General features: G+C 39.2%; 1 long non-coding RNA gene across 3 annotated transcripts; it reads left to right on the forward strand.

Moving 5' to 3' along the window:
* Positions 1-689: 689 nt before the first annotated feature.
* LOC140612924 (uncharacterized) lies at positions 690-19,245 on the forward strand. Of its 3 annotated transcripts, XR_012014093.1 has the most exons (8): positions 707-828; positions 5,551-5,588; positions 7,810-7,871; positions 9,211-9,364; positions 13,760-13,949; positions 14,030-14,143; positions 16,361-17,002; positions 17,130-19,245. It is a non-coding gene; the product is annotated as an uncharacterized lncRNA (long non-coding RNA). The 3 variants fall into 3 exon arrangements; XR_012014062.1 differs by lacking the exon at positions 5,551-5,588 and having other exon boundaries at positions 690-828; XR_012014075.1 differs by lacking the exon at positions 5,551-5,588 and having other exon boundaries at positions 690-828; positions 16,769-17,002.
* Positions 19,246-19,466: the final 221 nt, after the last annotated feature.

The following is a 19,466-nucleotide window of genomic DNA, read 5'->3' on the forward strand; positions in this document are numbered from 1 at the left end:
TTGGTTGTTTAGAGTGTGTTCTCACCTGTGGCCTCCTTTTGTCCTCCAACAATTGTGTGAAATCACCAGAGTGGGTCATTATCACTTCTGTTTCCCAGATTAAAGGCACTGAAACCCAAGTTTTAGAAAATTGGTGGCGGAGGAGGTGTAGAACTTAGTTCTTCCCTGGCAAGGGCCCTTGGAGCCATTGACTCTGTAACTTCTTTCCAGGAGGGACCTGCAGTGGCCCTTGCCCCAGGCCCCAGGCCCTGGGCCCCTGCTCTCTCCAGCCAGCCTTTGATCTATTCTCTGTACTTTCTCAGCCACATGCCTCTTTGATATAAAAGAAAAGTGAGAAAAATACATGTGCAGCAAAAACAAATTGTACAAGTCCAAGGAAGTGTTTCTATCAATATTTGGGTCTCTTGTTTATTTTTTTTAATGTTTGTGCAGTTGTCTATGTATCTTTTTATTGTGAGCCTATATCAATATTTTTTGTTTGATAGAGCAAATTCCTAGAGAGAGAGAGAGAGAATTGTGTCTATTTTTCTTTTCCAGCTTTCCACAAAACTCCCAAACTATGTGAATTTTTTTTTGATGTCAAATTTTCTTGCCCGACCACCCCCTCCCTATTTTGTCCTAATTATTTTCGAAAAAAAAAATAAATTCTTTGATTCTAGAAAATATTTATTTAAGCTTTGTTTTTTTGTTTTTAAACTTTCAGCTGGTTCTGGTCTTGGACGCGAGCAACACTGACTCATCAGCATTTGATTCTGCTCTTCATATCGAGAGAAATCGAGAATTATGAACTTAAAGCTAGACCTAAGGAGTGAGCATTGGCTTAAAAATGTGAGTTTACCTGTAACATATTTGAATGTGGGTCTTTTTTCCCTGGATATATCAGACCTTCAACTATGAAGGATGACAGAGCAGAGAGGATACACTCTGTAGGGAGCCCCTTGAAAGCGCAAATAAATGATATATTTACAATATAAAATGCATTCTATTAAGCTTGACAGTTTTCACCAAGTAGGACAGAGAGATTCCCTTCATTCCAGACCTTCCAGGGGCAGCCATCTATCCCTGTTTCCTCTGACTTTTAGAAAAGACAATATCCTGTGACCTGCCGATAGGACATCAATCAAAAAGGAGAGAAATACTTGGTGGTCCAAATACTTGGTCTCCAGGAAGCCAAATAGCTGGATGCCTGTGGTCTAAACAGACTGGAAATGGCTTCTTTGCAGCCATAGTCTAAGCCTAGCTTTGGTTGTATTTGGAGTGTCCATGTGTTTATGCAGCCCTGTGAGTTAGAGCACAGATTCCAACCCAATTTTTTCTAAACTCCCAGAAATCCCTGGAGTGGGTGTGCATCCCATCTGCTGTGAGACTCTGGGCTCACCAGGGTGGGCCTTGCTTGGAAAAATGACTGATCCCTAAGAGCTCCATGCCCATCCAGTGCCTCTGATAAAAGGCCCTGGGACAAATATCTTGCCAAGCCTTCTCAAACTGAGGGTGCACTACACTTGAAAAGTCACAAGCTTGCCAGATTAGCCCAAGGCTTAATTTGGAGCTAGCAACTTCTCAGGGGCCCAGGACAGAGAGACATTGTGTGGTAAAGGAGTGAGAGACCTTGCTGTCTATGAAGACTCACGTGCATCACTTCCATGTCTGAGAAGCAACTGAGCTTCCAAGAGGGGAGAAGAACCTCAAAAGTGGCCAGTCCCTGATGAGCCTTGTCCTGATGAAACTGTGGTTTCTGCAGAAGAAGCCAGCCAGATTAAGAGGGAATCCCCCACTGCTTCCCACCAACATCTCTGCTGCTGATCAAAGTGGGAGTGACCAGGAAAAGCCAATTGTCTTCTACTTTGCCCCCTTCTTTCCCTCTTCTCCTTTCCCTCTCTTCCTATAGCCTTGCATTCTTGCATCATTCAAACCTTTATTGAGTAAAATTATGTGCCAGGCATGGTGCAAGGGGCTGAGTGACAGACTAACACATAATGCAAAAAACAGAGGTGTGCATGTAGTGGGACAGAGGCTTAGAGCGGGTAACCAATTCTGAGCAAGTTAATTAGGCCTTATTGAAAAAATTTCCACCTAGAAAGGGGTAGTGGCATCCTGAGCAGTGGGAGCACATGCTCCAAGGTTCAGATAATTAAACAGGCCTGAACTGATCTGTCGTCCAGATTCCCTTGGTAGCAAATAACAGAATTCCACCTAAACCATCTGGATAAAAAAGTGCAGATTTATTATGGGGACATGGTAGGGAGGGCATGAGTATTCCTCACCTCAGAAATATCTCTTGGACCTGCCTCGACCTTCATTGCCCCCACCTTAGTCCAATGGGCAGGATATCCCATAGGACCTTTGCAGAGGCCTCTTCCTTCTTTGTTCTTGCCCCATTCTAATGCCCCCTCCATCTGGCAGCCTCTAGGGTTCTTTTAAATTGCAAATTAGATCTCAAGGTCTCACTCAGATCACTGACTTACCATGGCACAGAGAACATAAGCTAAATCCAACATGGCCAACAAAACCACTGTCTGCTCTCTACTGGACCAAACCCTTCTTAATCTCAGAGTCTCCAACCACACTCCTCTTCACCTCACTGTACACACTCATCCTTCAAGTCTAACTCAAGTCATCCTTCTCCCCTTCCCTAATAGCGCACAGAGCTTTTCCTTCCTAGAACATGTCATACTTTACCATCACATATATTTATGTGTAAGTCTGTGTAACGTCCATCTTTACTGCTTGACTGTAAGCTCCCTGAGAGTATTCGGTGGAAATCTATGGCAAAGAATCCAGGAGGTGTTTCTTTTGTCAGCATTTCTCAGTCCATTTACAGAGCGATTTTCCTCCCATCTTCACATGGTTTCCCATGTGTGTTGCCATGTATAACTTTCCATGGAGAAAGGATCAGATCATGAACAACTTCACTGTTTTGTTACATATATTTATTAAAACTATAAATCTGGGGCCTGCCAAACAGTCCACATCTATAATAACAAGACATGAGAGTTAATTTGAAGCAAATGAGTCAATTACTTGTTAGTTCAGTCTTCTCTAGATGTTTCTGGAATGTGTATCTCTGGGAAGCAAAGGCAGTTTTTGACTTCAGTATGCATTTGCTTCACAATCCACAAACATTTTAAAAGCAAAGAAATAGGGGTACCTGGGTAGTGCAGGATTAAGCATCTGACACTTGGTTTTGGCTCAGGTCTTGACCTCAGGGTCATGAGACTGAGCGCCATGTTGGGCTCAGTACTCAGCGGGGAGTCTGGTTAAGACTCTCTCTCTTTCTCTCTCTCTCTCTTCCTTTGCCCCTCCCCCTGTGTGCTCTCTCTCTCTCTCTCTCAAATAAATAAATCTTTTTTTAAGTGAAGAAATACATCTCACAACCCTGTGATCATCAAGGTCTTGACTTTAATCTCAATCAAGTCTACACTGCTTTTTCCTCCAGGCCAGTTTGTTGTAGTTTCTCCTATGGACATTTCCCCCTGATGGTCATTCCATTGATTAGTATCTGCAACTGAATTGATAGGAAGCATAACATTAATAAAAACCTTTTGGAAATTCCATCTCCCAAGCCTCATAGTTAAACAGATATGGTAGATTATTAAATAGAATACTCAGGTGTGTTAAGGAGCAAGAGCATGGGCTCTGGAATTGGAGAGCAGGTGTTCAACTGTTACCAACCGTGGCACCTGGGGACAGTCCTAGCACCTGGTAAACTGGGGACAATAATAAGATCTACCACACAGGGTAACAGAATTATGCGAGCTTAAAAATGCAATGTGCTTTCAACAGTGCCTGGCACATCACTTATCATTCAGTAGAAGATTCTCTCTTCTTTTTTCTGTATTTCTTAACTTTCAAACTCTACCAGAGTCTACGGTTCTTTCCCAACTCAGCTAAATGAAAACAAGCAAGTAAATATTTTCAGACTATAGAAACACCTACTCAATCAAGATATAATTTCCTTGAAATTTGTTATTAATGTTGCCAAGCAGTATTTTGACAAAAGACTTTTCATAAATGTACCTTTGAAAGCACACTTTTGTTTTATATTCACTTTAGTTGTATATTATGGAAGAACTTCATGTGTATTATTAAAAATAACTGCAGAATACATACAATGGAATATCATTCTGCCTTAAAAAGGAAGGAAATTTTGACTCATGCTACACATGGAGGGACATTGAAGATGTTAGGTTCAGTGAAATAAGCCAGTTACAAAAGGACAAATAGCATCTATTTACACAACACTGTAGAAGAGGAAAAATATTTTCCCCCTCTACTCTTCCAAATTCCCAGCCAAGGGCCCTATAACAAAAGTCAAATTGACAATACAAAGGCATATCAATTTATTTAATATAAGTTTTGTGTGACACAGGAGCCATCATAAAGAAACAAGGACCCAAAGAAGCAGTCAAACCTGAGTGTTTTTTACACTAGCTTTGATAAGAATGGAGAGTCATGGAAAAATGTGATAGGACAATGGTGTAGGTACGAGCTAATTGCAAGGAACCGGGGAAGCAGCAATGCCTGTTTGTCCAGATCCCTTTTGGTGTCCCTCCGTCTTGGAGGTCAGGATGCTCCTTTCCTCTGGGTACAGAGAGGACACCTCTCACATGAGGGTCTATGACCTACTTCAGGGGAAGGTCAGAGAGTCCTTCCTGCACCTGCTGTTTCTCAAATTCCTTTGGCTTAAAATATTCAATATGCCAAGAGGCTTTATTTTGCAGTAGTGTGTCCTGAATTCCATCAAGGTACTAAGAGTAGCCAAATTCATAGACACAGAAAGTAGAATGGTGGTTTCCAGAGGCTATGAAGAGAGAGAAATCATAGTTTAATTTTTTGTTTTGTTTTTTAGAGAGAGAGAGAATACACATACCTGAGCTGAGGGGAGGGAAAGAAGAAAAAGGAGAGAGAATCTTAAGCAGGCTCCATGACCAGTGCAGAGCCCAATGAGGGGTTTGATCTTGCAATCCTGAGATCACAACCCGAGCTGAAATCCAGAGTTGGACACTTAACAGACTGAGCCACCCACATGTCCCATAGAATATATTTTTTAAGAATTTATTATGGTAAAGTAAACAAAGTAAAAATCAAAGTCTCCTTGACTTTGTTACCTCCATTCCTTATTTTCTTTGATCTCATTCTCCTTTTAAGGAATAATTCCTGTAATAATTTGCTTTACTTTATTTAGTTAATATATCTTGGAGCTTTTCAAAATGGTTTTAAATAACCTGTATTCTATATAAAGCATAATATTTTAAATTAAGGGTTTTTAAATTCCAGTATAATTAACATACACTGTTGGGTGGGTGATTCAAAACTTCCATGGATCACCCAAGGCTCATTAAGATAAATGTACTTTTAATCTCCATCACCCCCCACCCTCCTCCCCTCTGGTAACCATCATTTTTTTCTCTGTAGTGGAGTCTGTTTCTCAATTTGTCTTTCTTTCTTTCTCTCTCTCTTTTCCCCCTTTGCTTGTTTTGTTTCTTAAATTCCACAAATGAGTGACATCGTATGGTATTTGTCTTTCTCTGACCGGCTTACTTTGCGTAGCATAATACACTCCAGCTCCATCCATGTCATTGCAAATGGTAAGATTTCATTCTTTTATTTTTTTTTTTTTATAATCAAGTCATATCCCATTGTATATATAAACCACGTCTTCCTTATCCAGTCATTTGTCGATGGACCCTTGGACTGCTTCCATTATTTGCCTATTATAAATAATACTGCAATAAACAGAGGGGTGCAGTATCTCCTATAGAAAGCATCATTTCTTTCATCATTCATTTCACTTTTGATGGGCATTGAGATTATTTCTAATTTTTCATCATTGCAAAATACCACAGTGAATATCTTTGTGATGAATCTCTGAGCAAGTCTGTCATTTTTCTGTAGTATAGATTCCTAGCAGGTGAATTGCTGGATCAAAAGCCAAACACATTTCAACGTATGAAAGATGATCAAAAAGTGTCCTTAAAAATGCTATCCATTTGTATAAACACTATATGAGGGAGCCCATGTCTGACAACACTTGATGTTTGTAATCTTTAACGTTTTTGTTGATCTGATGGGCAGACTAGTATAATGTTCTTCTAATTATCAAGTCACTAAATACTAGTGTAATGATCATATTTTCAAATATTTATTAGGTTTACCTTTTTCCTGTACATTCTTTTGTCTGGTTTTTGTTTTTCCTCTGTTGCCTGCCTCTTCCTTATTGATTTATAGGAATTCTTTATATGTTAAGGATGCAAAGCATTTGTCTGTTATAGGATTTGCATACATTTTCCATCTGATCTGTTACTATGTTAACTTTGCTTATCAAGTTTTCTGTGTACAAATTCATACTGAGGTGGAGTCAAATCCGTCAGTGATCTGGGTACTGTATTCTTAAAGGACTTCTTTATCATCCCTTTATAACTTATATAGTTTGTTTTAATGATCCTTAAATATTTTATTAATTTGTATTTTTTGTATATACATATATATATCTATATACATATAAATGACTATACAATATTTATGGGACTATATATGAGATAGTCCCCAATAGCTGTGTAATTCCTTCAATTTCTCTCCTTATTATGATGCTTTAAATTTGGTCTTACCATGTGCTCAGAAAAGGATCACTCAGAATAGTCTTCAGTTAGGACTTTTCTCCATCTAGGATCTGTGTCTGCATTTCCCCCTTGAGCGTCTATTTAACTAAGTACCTATTGAAATAACCTTGTGTAGCGTGTTCATTTCTCCTCTTGCTACTTGAGGGTGTGTTTGTGCTTTTTGTGTTTGTTTTTATTTTTAGAAATCATTCAGGGGAGAAGAAAAGGTGCTGCATTATCCTAGCAGATATCAGAAGAACAAAGTGTTTCTAAAAACAGCCTTTGCGCTGGTGACTGCTTTGTGAAGAAATTTCATAACCAAAGGCCCGTTAACGGGACTGATTATTTAAGACAACTGTGGTTCCTGTGTAGATTCTCGTGCAATGTGTGAACCACACTACTAATTTACTCTTTGACCAAATGCTCCTCTTCCGTAATATGCTGTACTCCCCTAAAGCTTGGGAAAACAGCTTTAAGCTTCTCACTTCTTTAGTAAAGAACTTCTCAGTTGATTTCAAGTGAAATGCCAACAGTCTCACTTTTTTTCAAACACACTTCACAGCCATGGCTGTATATCCACTTTACAAGTGTATGTTTTGTGGGTGGGGGTGCGGTGTGCTTTAAGCAGTTGTCAGATGTTTTATTTTTGGAAAACTCCAAATAACATTTTGGAAGATAATTAAGGGTTGCTGAAGTTTCCTTCAGAATTAAAAAAAAAGGTATATTTTACCTCCTTTGTGCATTTCTGCACTCAATCCTTCATTTGTCACCTCCTCCTCTATTTTATAAATCTTTTAATTAATGGTGTTTATTCTCCTCTCAGTCTGGTCTGAGTCGTGTTTTTATGATCATATTATTAGGAAGTGATAACATGTGTGGATTTTTTTCTGTATCTGGGCTTGCCAATCACTATGGAAACAAGCAAATATTTACATAGCTCAGATACTGATTAATACCTACTGGTTATTTTGACATTATAAAGTTACTGTTTGAATGTAAAGAATTTTCTCCTGAATAGTAACTTGGTCTATTCTAATTTATTTATATTTGTAATTTTACCATCAGAAATTAATCCAGTAACGATTGCTTCATCAAGTTAAAACCATTTCTGAAAGAGTCAGGCTTGTTTTTTTTTTTTTTTTTTTTGCCAAAGAATGACTCAAAATCAAGTGCTAGATGTTTGAAAGTGGTTGTTTTACATTTTTTACAGGGGCAAGTTCTGGAAAATAAAGAAACTCACCTGACATGTGTCATACAGATATGTCACCTAAGGTAATATCAGCATTACACTATATGCAAGATGATGAAGGTGAAAAGGCAGTTTTAAGGAGACATTTTATTAGAACCCTAAAAGGAACATTTATCTAGAAATGGAAGCCCTGGAATTGGGCTCCTTGAAGGCACTTGGAAATTCCCTCTGAGGGACAAAAATTACCTCACTCTTTTGCTCTTTCTTCATTTAGGTTGCCTTCTTTTCCTAGGGGAGATCTCTTTGAGTTACTTTATTTTTAATTTTTTTTTCCAGCTCAGGATCCAAAAAGTTGTAGTCCATATTGCAGAGGAGTGGCTCTTCACACCTGAGCGGCCATCAGTGTCCCCCAAGAGGACTTGTTAAAACAGATTTCTGGGCTCCACTTCTAATTTCTGAATCAGCAGGTCTGGGTGTGGCCACAGAATCTGTATTTCTAACAAGTGCCCAGGTAGTACCATGGGCCCAGCAGGCATCACACTTTAAGAAACCCTATCTGCAGCCTCGTGGTTTTTTTCCTTTTTGTTAACCAAGTTGGGAAGATTTTATAGACATTGCAGAATGTTTTGAAACAGTCTTGAAAATGACCATGCAGCATATTTAAGCAGTAGAGTTGAAGCTTCAGAGCTGAGTTTGAAATTCAAACAAAATGAGTTTATTATTCCCATAAAGCTGGGAAGTGGTACCGTAGTGGTCCAAGCTGCAGACTGGTCCAGAGAGGGTGAGTCAGGAGCCCAGTAATAATAGTAGAGTCATAATCTCATAAAGGAAAATGTTTCCCAAAACTATGGAAGTATCTCCTTATTAATCAAGCTGATTGAATTCTGAAATCACACAAACACATAATTAAAAGGGGTGTGGACCGGACAAGTGGAGATTGGATCTGTCGAGATTGGCTATTCTTCACATATTTCATTAATATTGCCTCATAGTCTTCAAAAAGGCTATTTAGAATTTACTATATTACTCATTTCTTCAGAATTAAACGTGACTCCTAGCATCTCATCCTAGCCAGCCAAATCGTCAGGGTGGCAAATCTTGGAGCAGCATATTCAAGTAAGACTAAGATTTGGAATCAGAAGATCTGGGTGATTCTTAGGATATTATCACATCCTAGATGCATTTCTTATTTTCTTCACCTATAAAGTGAGGCTAGTAATACTTATTCCACCGAGGCATCGAATGTTCATTGAATGCTCATCAGGCATTGTACTGTGCTGTGGTGATGTTTCAGAGAGTAAGGCATGCTTCTTACTTTTAAGGCACTCATAGAATTATTTTAATGAATTGATGACAGCATGGCCATTAAGGGTTTCAGCAACTATAGAGTTCTAATGTAAAATATTACTGTTCTTTGCATAGCACTGGCCATAAACATGGATGGAATGAACCTCATCGTTTCATGGAAAGAAGCAAGACAGAGGGCAACTCCATGCTAAATGGAATCCTCTCTGGAGAAACATTGCTACCATTGGTTTTGGCATCCAACTAGTCGGTTGCAATTACATTACAACAGGTATTTTTCCTCAAAATACTTTTGACTTCGGAAGAACTCAAATTATATTTTCATTTCAAGAAAATATTGATTTAGTTGCAAACCAGAGAATCTAAAAAAGAATGATTGGAATATTTGCTCAATGAACAGCACTCAGGTATGTGATATAAAAAATAAATTTAATGAAATATAACATATAAAAAAAAGCACTGAAAAGACACTTTTCAGTGTCTTTTAAAGCTTAACATCAAATGATTTGGAGTCTTATCACACATAGTTGTTTTTGCTTTTGTTCATTTTGCTTTGCTTTTTGACAACTCTTTAAACTCCAGCTCAGAATAGGAGGTAGATTTCTTCATATCCGGGGAAGTTGGGCACCATGGTAGCGTTGGAGGCATTGGGCTTCAAATCTTACTGAATTTTGTTCTGGTAAAGCAATTTCGTTCTCAAATTGAACATGTCATTTCTTCTTTATTAAATTTCCCAGTTATTCTTTCACCTCAGGTTTTTATGTTGCCTCCTATTTATTTCTGTACTGTTCACTCAAAATGTGGGATGGCACAGGGTTTATATCAAGTCCGATGTACCCTGTAGCTGTCAGTTAGAAGCTAACATCTTTTAGACAGATCTTCATTTCAGTGTGTTTTATGGAAGGGATGATGCAAACATGGCATCACTCCACCATTTCCTGCAAAATGCCTGATGTCTTCCTGGAAAACACCAAACAACAACTTAAAACCTATAAGAGAAAATCAGTTGAACTACTTGTTTAATGTGCTCTAAGTTTTGAGACAGTTTAGCTATCCTACCATTTTTCTTCAATCTAGACTTTCCTTAAGATTTAGTTTAAGGAGGGATCCCTGGGTGGCGCAGTGGTTTGGCGCCTGCCTTTGGCCCAGGGCACGATCCTGGAGACCTGGGATTGAATCCCATGTCAGGCTCCCGGTGCATGGAGCCTGCTTCTCCCTCTGCCTGTGTCTCTGCCTCTCTCTCTCTCTCTCTCTCTCTCTCTCTCTGTGACTATCATAAATAAATAAAAATTAAAAAAAAGATAAAAAAAAGATTTAGTTTAAGGAGTTAAATATCTATTCTACTCCTTTCTTCTTTGCCCCTGCTACTCATAACATGCCATCATATTCAAATTTTCCCTGAATTTATTGGTGATTTTCCTATGTATAGTCAATTCTTAACACTTCTAAAGAAGTAATGTTTGACACTATTATTTTATTCCTCAAAACACTTCACCAAGCTCACGATCTTCCCTATGGGCTGCAAGACCAGCTATTTCTTCTTTCATACAACTTTGCCTTATTTTACCATTGGTCCTTGTTCAGTACCTCTCACATATGTTTCGCTAGTTTGCTTCCTAGAATTGCTTTCAATTGGCTAATTTTAATCTTATTCATGCTACCCATTTCCAGTAAGTTAAATCACTTTCAGCCTTCTAAATCCAACATGTCAACTGCTTCTTCTAGAAAGACATCAGGAGGTAGGTGGACATTCAGATAATCTTCTGTGGGTAGTGTGTAATGCACACACTATCAATGCAGGGAAATCCTGATGAATAGTTTAGTTATCCAATTACACAGAGTCACCTTGACCTTATTGTATTTTTGCTTCTCTTTCCTCTCTCCCTCCTTCCCTTCTTCTTTCTTCCTTCCTCCTTCCTTCCATCATTCTTTCTTTCCCTCCTTCCTCCATTCTCCTTTCCCCCTTTTCTGTTTCTGTCTGTCTCTCTCTTGTATCTACTTTTCTTATACTCAAACTCCCCAAAATATGGATAGGGGAAGAAAAAAGGAATCAAGATTCATTCATCTGTTGTTTTGATGATTTTATTAGCATTATGACCTAAAGATTAGGTATTTTGTTTAATGGCTGAGTGAGCCATGTTATTCTAAATACGTGGACTTGTTGTAGACTGGGAGGGTTTGATCATCTATTTTAGTATCTCTCCATGTAGAACAAAGACTGTTATTTTGGCCTTATTATGCAATTATTAAATGCTAGTTAAATCATATCTTCAAATACAAAACTACACAACAAAACTTTAACCACAAAATTTTGTGTTTAGCTGTGGCACTGACTTCTTTAAGAGAAGACAGCCATAAATAGCACTCGATCAGAACTATTCCACCTGTACTTAGATAAATAATTCCAAAGGCATTTCTGCTCAGGGTCATCATTGCACACAGATGCCTATACCTCGATGCTCTCCAGGCAATTCTAGGCAATTTCTTCTTAGTTTCACAGTCATAAGGCATTTTTCATTCATTAAATGAAATTTTGTTGGTGTCTACTAGAGCCCGGCACTATGCTAAATTAAACATCGAGGACATAGAAATAAAAGATACTTAGACTCCTTGGTTTAGTGGTAGGCAAATTGCAGGGATGGGTAGAGAGGGAAAGAAGAAAAAAAATGCAGAATTACAACACAAGTTGATGAGTGCCATCATAATACAAGCTCAGAGAATGACACTAGAAGAGTGAAAATTTCCTTACTGTAAGCATAAAGTGTGAGCAACATTTAAAAATACATAAAAGCACAATAAAAATTAAATTGAACCAGGGATCCCTGGGTGGCGCAGTGGTTTGGCGCCTGCCTTTGGCCCAGGGCGAGATCCTGGAGACCCGGGATCGAATCCCACATCGGGCTCCCGGTGCATGGAGCCTGCTTCTCCCTCTGCCTATGTCTCTGCCTCTCTCTCTCTCTGTGACTATCATAAATAAAAAAATAAATAAATAAAAATTAGATCGAACCATATGAAATTATTATTATTATTTTTTTTTTGTAGGGCAAAATGGTAGGCTCTCAGCGATCTCATATAGCCTAACTTTCTCATAGTCATAGTGTCTTTACTCAGGGAAAACATCTAATAATATATTGGAATATGATTCTCTACAATGTTTTCAATGATATTACATATTCCCAGAATATAGGCACATATATTCACATTTAAAGTGTGTCTTTTAAAGTAAAAATATATATTATGGTTTGGTTTTGGACTTTCTTTCACTAAATATATCATAAACATCCAATCAAATATAGGCCTACGTATTTTTAATGACTGAATACTATTCCACAGTATGAATGAGCTATTATATCCTCATCACCAGATATTGATGCTGTTTTCCAATTTTCACCATATATACAATAGTTGTATACATACTGCCAAAATGAACATGATGACATGGCTCTGAATCATTCTTCCTCAATGATTTTAAAAAGATCACCACAAATTAAAATGACAATTGAGTAAGTCAGGTAAGATTTAGCCACCAAATCCCATATTTTAATCCCTATGATTTGCATAGTGTATGGAATATCTTGGAATGTTTAATAAAACCTCTCTACCTGACTGCAGTTATTTTCAAACTTCATAATTTTTTTCAGGAAAAAAATAGGCATAGAAAGCAGGTTACCCAAAGACAGGCCTGGGATGGATAACAATTCTAAGGAGCCAGATAAAGCCACTTCCCAGTAAACAAATAGCATCATGTTCCTGTAACAATTGCCCTGGTCTTTCCCCTGAGAAGAACCAGGCACTTGCAATTGTTTGGCCCTCTTTCTGCTCCCTAGTTATTGACTTAGAGCATGACACGTCTGTATGATTGTCACTAAGTCACCAAATGGGAAATGTCCAAATCAAGTTGCAATTAATGTGTCATAAAGTGCTGGGTAATAAGCCACACATTACCTCCAGGAGTGACTAATTTTTAGAACTAAACCTCAGTGTACGTCTGAAGCAGCAGCAGAAGACTGGAAAGAAAAAAAAATAAAAGCCAATCCTTGCTAGGTTATTGTGGAGTGTGAAAGCCACACTGTTGTGGAAAGGCAGTGTGAATCCATATTATGCAGAAATCAATGGCGACCCAATCTTTGCAGACTGCACGAGGCACCGTGTGACAAGGGCACAGCGATTCTCCTAATCAAGCAGGTTGTGTGAAAGCAAAGAGTCCAGCTGAGCTTGATATATCCAGCTGGACTTTGTTTGCTACTTAATGGAGCAGGTCATAGTTATAACACCCCAAAGAAATGAACCAGCCTCTGCTTGAGGAGCCCACGGAAAGTGTGGGAACTCCAGCAGGTCTAAGTTAAATCACTTCTATAGGTCATCTGCAGAGAAAGAACTCGGCGAAATAATAAAGGAGCGTCGTTCTGCTGTGTTTATGATTCTTCCCCAGGGAAGGGATTTGGGTGGGGAGGAAAAGCAATGTGGCTGGAGAAACATTTTGTCTTTTTTATTCCATGCATTATAAAGCTCTTGGCAGGGCATCAGGCACTGAACCTCGCTCCCCCTTCTTGAAAGCCACACGTTACAGGGGTTTATAAGCCAGAATGACAGTGATAAAAGGCCAATTCAGGGCTTGGGGACAATTTTTCCTAACAACATGCTTTTGCCTCTTTGCCTCCTTAAGCACCTGCTGCTTCCCACAGCCTTCTCCAGCTTAGCCTTCAAGGCAGCTCTGACTCTGAGCGGGGCTGGGGAAGTTCAAAGTTAATGTCCTTCTCTACTGTCACTGTCAGGGGTGTGCAGAAGATTAGTGCCACCGCCCTCACCCTGGCATGAAAAATGCCACCCTCAGAATGCATATGGAATTCAGGAGGGTAAGTGGGGCTCTTTAACCTTCTTGGGCCTGGGACTGCTTTTGCTGGAGACATTGAGATCCATCTCCCATTCTCAACAGAGTCCTTAAAAAGCATTCCAGCCACACAAGCTCTTGGGACTAACGGAGTACAAAAGGCACCTGGTAAATAGATAAATGAATCAGGTCAAGGATTGACAAGGGTTCAACATACAGGTATGTTGGAGGTGCACCAGGGCGGAGGAAATGAGCACTCTATCAATTTGAACACTGACCGCCTTATCCCTTCTCACTCCTCATTCACTGTGAAGAGCTAGACGTTGGCACCCTGCAGGGTTTTAGCCACTGAAATTTGGTGAAGATTCACTAGGAAAAGCAGGGAGCCCTGACCGCACCCCCCCACCCCGATTCCCATGCACATGCTGTGGAAAGGGCTGAGTTTGAGGTGGAGAGCTGCTGACACCTAAATGGCGTGGGAAATTTGAAACTTTCCTCTTTTCCTAATTGATGGCAAACAGAAGAACCTTGAGTTGCTGGGTCTGGGCTGACCAAAGTATGGAAGGTGCCGTGGTGTGGTGGAGTCTCAAAAACATGGTGCCTCAAGGCAGAGCTAGGTTCAGATCTTGGCTCTGCCACCATCTTGCTAAGAGCCCCAGAGTGAGTCTCCTCACTTCTCCAGGACTGGGCTTCCTCATCAGCAGAGGGGAGAAACCTGGAGCCTATGATTTTCAAAGTCCTACCTAATATGCTGTGATTTTCCTTGGTGTAGTCATCTTGTGCCTTTGTGGAATTGGGAGGATAGCTTGCAAGAGTGGGTCTGTCCGTTCTGATGCTCCTCCCAGACAAGCCAAGCAAGTCCTGCTTTCTGGGCCTCAAGTGTTCCTTCTTGCTGTGGGATGGCACTAGTCTGTCTTCTGCCTTAGACCACTTTTTTTGACAGAGTCCTGGCCATTGGAACTGCACATTGGATGACTAACACCCCCATTAGAACACCCCATTAGAGCATAGCCTTGTCATTTTGCATTTTTAATAGTGTACAGTGAAAATTCACTGTTGACAGTAATGGCCTGCACACTGAGATTCCATATTTTTAGCACAGCACATAACTTATGAGGCAGGAGGGTAGACTTATTTAATAAGAAACCTTTAGGAATAGCAATGGCTGAAAAAGGGAAGAGTTGAGTTGTGTCATAGGTTGAATAACGACCCCAAAGATGTCCACTTATGAATCCCCAAAACCTGTAAATGTTATCTCCCATGGCAAGGGGATTTGTCAGATGTGATTAAGGGTCTTGAGATGAGATTATCCTGGATTATTTGGATGGGCTTGATGTAATCTCTGTGTAAAAGGGACATAGAGGAGCCAGAGTCAGGTGACAAGTAATATAATGACCGAAGCAGAGGTAGGTGTGATATGGAAATGAACCAAGGAATATCAACAGCCTCTAGAAGCCAGAAGGGACAAGGAACAGGCTAATTCTCTTCTGGAGTTTCCAGAAGAAACCAGTCCTGCCTATACCTTGATTTTTATCCCTGTACAAGTCATTACTCTTAACCTCTGGGCTGTAAGAGAATAAATCTGTGTTGTTTTAAGCCACTACATTTGTGGTAATTTGTTACATAAGCAATGGGAAACTAATACAATTTATAAAAATACAGTTAACAAGAAAGTTGAATTTTTTAAATGCACATTCACTGAAGAGTTTGGCTAATTTAGATTTGATTTGAAAGCAGTTCTAATGAATTCTTTTCTAAATGTGTCTTTCTTCAGGAAGACCTAGGAATTCACGATTCACATCCCTTTTGTTTCAAATTCTTCTCTATCTTTAGAGTTCGTTTGCCATAAACATCCCACCATGTCATGGTGGGCCGCTGCCATCCAAGGAGTGGGATGACCCCACATGGGGCCTTTTTTTTTTTCCCCCATTCAGAGTAGTCAGTAGTTCCTGTCCTCAGTCCATCAGTAACTTGGGAGAAACAGCCTCTCAAGAAGTCTCTAAGTCCTTAATCTTCAAGCTGCAGGTAGGAAAATTTGGCCTCTTCAAACTCCCAGAACCCCCTGAGAAATATAGGCATGAAGCATTCTTAGTTCTCTGTTAAAAAGAGAAACTGTAGAGGAATGGCAGCCCAGCAAAGAGGACCACAATGCTCAGATGTCTGCTTTTTCTGCCTCCACTATGTTACCCCCAGGCCTTTTTTTGTAAGCTTTTTCTGCCAACCCTTCCTTGCTACTTAATTCATCTCGATGTAATTAAATTGAAAGAGTGCACCATGTGATTTAGGCTTGAATGTCCAAGGACGATGGAAAGATTGATTTTAAAGTAACTGAAGAGAAACAAATTTAAAAACTATCCTTCCTTAAAACTTCAGAAAGGTCAGTATTCTTAATTGGAGAGGCAGGTGTTAGATAACAATTCTGCTCATTCTTTGCAGATGTCAGCTTATAATTCCCCCAGAGCAATTTTCAGTTAATATGGGCCTTGAGATGAAATTGTTGCTTCTGAAAGCCTTGCCATAGATGCTAAATTTGATGCTCTTCCTCAAACGTGCACGCAGATTTTCACAGTTGATCATCTGCATGAGTGAATTTTCCACTGGGAGGCTGCTTTTGGAATTTGCTGTCTGTGAAGACATACAAGGGACGGTGACAATATAATTAATTTTAAAAGTTATATGTAAATCGAGGACATGGTTAAGATCCAAACAGCTCTTAAGTTTTGTTAATTTGTTTACTTGCTGTAAACTTTTAGATGTATAGAACTAATTTTTCTCTCTCTTTTCTTATTTCTCTTTTCTTCTTTTTTCCATTTTCTTTTTCTTTCTTTTTTTACATTTATTCAGAATTCCTTGATATGTCAGGTATCAGGTGCTGTTTAACAGATTACTCCAAAACATGCTGCCTTAAGAAAACAAACTTCCTCGTGACTCTAGGATGGCTGGGGCTCAGCCAGGTGGTTCTTCTGTTGATCTCACACAAGATCTCCCAGATAGGTGCTGTCAAATGACATCAGGAGACTGGAATAACCTCGACAGCTCTACTCATATGTCTGGAACATTGATGGGGATGGCTTGAAGGTTAGAAACTCTCTGTCTCTGTTTCTGTCTCCCTCTCTCACCCCACATGGCTAGTTTGGACATATTTACATGGCAGCTGGGTTCAAAGAATGAGCCCCAATGAACAAGGGGATCATTTTTTTAAAAGGTTTTTTTATTTATTCATTTGACGGAGAGAGAGCCAGCAAGATCACAAGCAGGAGGGAGAGTCAGAGGGTGAGGAAGAAGCAGACTTCACGCTGAGCAGGGAGCCTGATGTGAGGTGGGACTCGATCCCAGGACCCTGGATCATGACCTGAGCCAAAAGCAGATGCCTAACCGACTGAGCCACCCAGGTGCCCCTGAACAAAAGATTTTTTTAACCTCCTGTATACATTGTGTTTATTAATATCCCACTGGCCAAGCCCAGAGTCAGTGTGGGAGGGACCACACAATCACTACTTCTAAGAGGTTTGAGCCTAACATACTGGGATCCATGGTGCCATACCAGAAGAGAACCCTGTTTTTATCCCCATATCAAACATGTATTTACAGAATTTATATTAAAAATGAGGATAAATATAAAATTTAGTCATTGTTCAGCCATGAAAACAGATACATCAGCTAATGAATTCATTATTTTGTTGCATTATTTTATATTTGGTTGTAATATTTCAAAGATTGTGACATTTTGATGCTGAAGAGAGCAGAAAGTAGGTGCTAGGCATCCCATGTTCACCCCTAAAGGGCCACAAGATTTCTCCCTCACTCAGCTGTCAGAATTCACTGTAAGGTTCAATTGGGTGGTGACAATCATAAATTGTTAAGACAGGAGTCCTGGTCAAGTGCATTAAAGTTCCATTGCTTCTACCTACTTACCATGAGAAAGAATTTGCCTTTTAGTGTCTTGATTATGCCCATCTTTATGTCTACAGACACAAATCTTGGACATTATCTATCCATCATTTCAGGGGATGCCTTTGATGTACCTTTGCCTTTAGGTATGCCTTAGGGTTGGGCTAACTCACTGACAGCTCATTCTAACTGTAGCAGCTAAGGTAGCCTGGCACATAATATGTGCTCAATAAAAAATTCTTGCCTGAAAAAATGCTAGGCATAATAGCTCAGTATATGCTGGATTTTCTCACTCCTCCAAATTAGGGAGGTTTTTCTTTCTTTAACCCATCAAATCTATTGTGACAATGTTGTATATTAGGTAAAAACTAGGATAGGTCTTTTTGTATGATGGAATGAGGCAGAACTTTGGAAAACTTCCAACCACACAATATTTCTTCCCACACAAAAATTTTCTCTTTGTCATCAGTTAAAATAATCAAGTAAAAGAATTCACTAAAATAAAAAAAAAAAGTCACCCAGATTCAGAACCTGAAGAAAACATGGTAATTTGGTCACTGCTATTAACAGCCTCCTACATAAGGTCTTTGTAAGTGGTCACTGTACAAAGAAATTGCTAACAACCATGGTTTTTACCTGTGACTCTGAAACATGCTGATAAAATGCTCTCTCATTTCCCTCTCTTTCTTGGACCATTAGCGTTATTCTGCTATATTTGGAGCTGAGCTCGAATCAAATCAATAAAGTCATTTATTTTAAAGGAAACAGATTTAAGAAACAACAGACTTGACTACTCTGATAAAACATAGCAAGCTCAAAGTATGAATGCAGTGTTGAGTGAAGGATTTGATTTATATGCCATGCAGAAAAATCCAGTAAGCAGAAATGGAAGTTTTTATTGTCTTGTCTATAAATGACTGTCCATAAATATAAAATTATTATTTATTAAAATAAATTTAGCATTTTATTGTAAATATGGCCATTGTAAATAACAATCCTTTATTATCTTCTACTCACAATGCTGCCTTTTAAATTTTAATCACCTCTGTAAAGTAGCTGCCTCAGTTTGCCAAGATTTACATAAAAATAAATATCCATTTATGAGTCCAATTTATGCTTTACAAATTACTCACTATGTAAAAAGCTTTTGTTTGCAAGAGAGAAGAGTGGTAAAGGAGGAAGGGGAGGAAATCTCATGTCTCAAATACCATCTGGTGTCAGGATGATCAACCTGGTCTGAGATATCAATATCTACACCACAGAGTGTCTTCTCAATGAAGAGTTATTAGGGGACACCTGGGTGGCTCAGTCAGTTGAGCATCTGATTCTTGATTTTGGCTCTGGTCATGATCTCAGGGTTATGAGATTCAGCCCTACAACGGGCTCCATGCTCATCTTGAGATTCTTTCTCTCCTTCTCCCTCTGCCTCTTCCCTCACTCTCTCTCTTTAAAAATAAAATAAAATAAAATCTAAAAAAAAATAAGTGCAGAGTTATTAACATTTGTAAGGTGGAAAGAGTTGGGTTCTTTTATGGAAGGTTGGGCTGTTTCCTATGAAAGGCAACTAGGGATGATGAAAACTCCTTGCTGCAAAATAACTCCCTTACCCAGGTACCGAAGTATTTGGAATTTTCTTTTTTTTTCCTTCCTT

This window comes from Canis lupus, chromosome 1, assembly GCF_048164855.1.
Source record: "Canis lupus baileyi chromosome 1, mCanLup2.hap1, whole genome shotgun sequence".
Classification (NCBI taxonomy): domain Eukaryota; kingdom Metazoa; phylum Chordata; class Mammalia; order Carnivora; family Canidae; genus Canis; species Canis lupus.